General features: G+C 37.1%; 1 non-coding gene across 1 annotated transcript; it reads right to left on the reverse strand.

The window, feature by feature from the left end:
- Positions 1–2078: 2078 nt before the first annotated feature.
- Positions 2079–2184, reverse strand: LOC140869947 (small nucleolar RNA R71). Its single transcript, XR_012146935.1, has one exon. It is a non-coding gene; the product is annotated as a small nucleolar RNA R71 (small nucleolar RNA).
- Positions 2185–2537: the final 353 nt, after the last annotated feature.

Genomic DNA, 2537 nt, shown 5'->3' on the forward strand with positions numbered 1-2537 from the left:
ATATATAATTTGATTTGGATTTTTTTATGTGTGGAGTGGATTTTATGCGTGTTAGTTGTTGTTTTTGTGGGATGCAAGGAATGACGCAAAAGTAGAGAGAAGGAGCGGAAAGCCAAATTACGGGACAGCAAACTTCAGAAAATTACTGGGAATTTTACAGACATCCAAATCCGATCTTAACCATTCAAATTGAATATTAGGATGTTTTAAAGTTGCTGTCCAAATTTCAACTCGATCCGATGGCTAGAACGTGAGTTATGATTTTTACAACAATGTTGCGCAGATGGTGAAATGGAAGAACAAGTAGCGCCCCAGCGCCATATTCCTAGCGCTTCAGCTCCCGTAAATTCATATTCCTAGCGCCCCAGCACCTCCTTTTGAGTGCTCTAGCTCCAGACGTCTTTCATTGAAAAATAAAATACGAAACTTGAGCGCCCCAGCGCCGAATAATTAGCGCTCCAGCGCTACGTAGTCTCCAAAAATATGAAAAGTCTCTAATCGAGTTTAAAAAGGATTTTATGGCTTATTTTGAAAGGGAGACGAGGGTTTAGAGAGGATTCAGAGCATAGAGACGGCTATTGAGAGTTTTGAAGTGCACAGGAGCTCGAGGATTTGATACGAAGATGGAAGACGGCGGCATCCGGCGACGGAAAAGCTTAATTTTATTTCGTTCTAGTTTTCTTTTGAACTCTATTTTTCTAGTTTGATGGATTATTTGAAGAACATGTTTTGTTTGATCTTTGAATTTATTATGAACTAATTTCTTAGTCTAGAAGTAGACGGATCTTGACTAGAAACCATGATTGAGATATTTTGATTTACATATTTGAATTATTCGCACAGTTTATTTGTGTTTTCCTGATCTTAATGCTTTCAATTTACTGGGCATAGATTGAATGATATTTTATTTGGAATCTATCACTCGAGAGAGGAGATTTTGAATACGAAATAGGAAAATATATCTTTGATGTTTATATTGTTCGAAATACATATAACTCCATAGAAGTCATTAGAAGAATTCTTGTACTATTTACCGGATTTAATAGTTAAACTTAGATAGACATATTGAGTTTGCTATTGAATACGAAATTCTGCTTGACACTCAAGAGAGGTAGTAAAAAATAATAGGGATTCTTGGCTAATAAACTAGAAGAATTGATAATTAAACAATCATGAAAAATAAACCTCTAGCATTCATCGCTTAATGAATTTTCATCTCGCAAACTCATGGTTATTTAATTTTATTTATTGCAAATTTTAGTTTGATATAACTCAAATCATTCTCGTAGCTCTACATAGGATTAAGATTTTATTAGTTGCAAATATTTGATATAATATCACTTATTCATTCTCCGTGGGATCGACTTGGACTTAATTCCTATATTATAACTTGACATCGTGCGCTTACGAGCGAAAAACACGCAACAAGTTTTTGGCGCCGTTGCCGGGGATTGAATTTTATTTGATTTATATTAAATTGTGCTAATTAGTCTTAATTTTGATTTAGAGCATTTTATTTTAATTCTTTGGTTCTAATTTAAAAAATTTTCCTGTCTATGTTGTTTATGCGAAAAAGCCAAAGTTACAACTCACTGCTCTTTGATCCGGAAATCGAGAAAACTGCTAAAGTTTTGCGAAAATCTAGAAGAGAAGAGTTGCAACAAATGGTTGAAGAAAGAGAAAGATAACGAGTTGTCAATAATGATCCGGTGCCTATCAGATATCACTTTCGACCGGTGATCAATAATCATTATTTTGGGATAGCTCGGCAGAACATCACGGCAAATAATTTTGAGTTGAAGCCAGCTCTGATTAATATGGTGCAACAGAATCAGTTCAGGGGTGCAGCTACTGAAGATCCAAATTTGCATCTGCGTACTTTTCTGGAGATTGCTGACACAGTGAAGATTCATGGTGTTACTGAGGACACCATCAGACTACGATTGTTCCCGTTCTCTCTTAGGGACAATGCTCGCAGTTGGTTGCAATCACTACCTCTTGGGAGTATTACTACATGGGAAGACATGGCATCCAAATTTCTGGCTAAGTACTTTCCTCCTGCAGACTCAAGTCTGCCCAGCTGAAAATTGAGATCACTACTTTCAAACAGCAAGATTATGAGTTACTGTATAAATCTTGGGAGCGGTACAAGGAATTGCTTAGGAAATGCCCGAACCATAATTTTCCGGACTGGGAACAGATCGAATTATTCTACAATGGGTTGAATGGACCAACTCGTATTTCTGTGGATGCTGCAGCTGGAGGTTCAATATTTTCTAAATTTCCTGAACAGGCTTATGATATGCTTGAGCAAATGACTGTTAACAGTTATCAGTGGCCGAGTGAGAGATCTGCGATAAGAAAGCCTGCTGGAATTCATGAGGTTGATGCATTCACTGCTTTGACTGCTCAGATGACTACTATTTCTACACAGTTGGCTGCAGTGACCAAAGAGAATCAAAGTTCTATTAAGACAGCATCGTTAGAGACTGCCGTAATTTCTGCTGATGGATTTGAGAGCGTGGAGCAAGCTCAAT

This window comes from Henckelia pumila, chromosome 4 (genome assembly GCF_033568475.1).
Source record: "Henckelia pumila isolate YLH828 chromosome 4, ASM3356847v2, whole genome shotgun sequence".
Lineage (NCBI taxonomy): Eukaryota > Viridiplantae > Streptophyta > Magnoliopsida > Lamiales > Gesneriaceae > Henckelia > Henckelia pumila.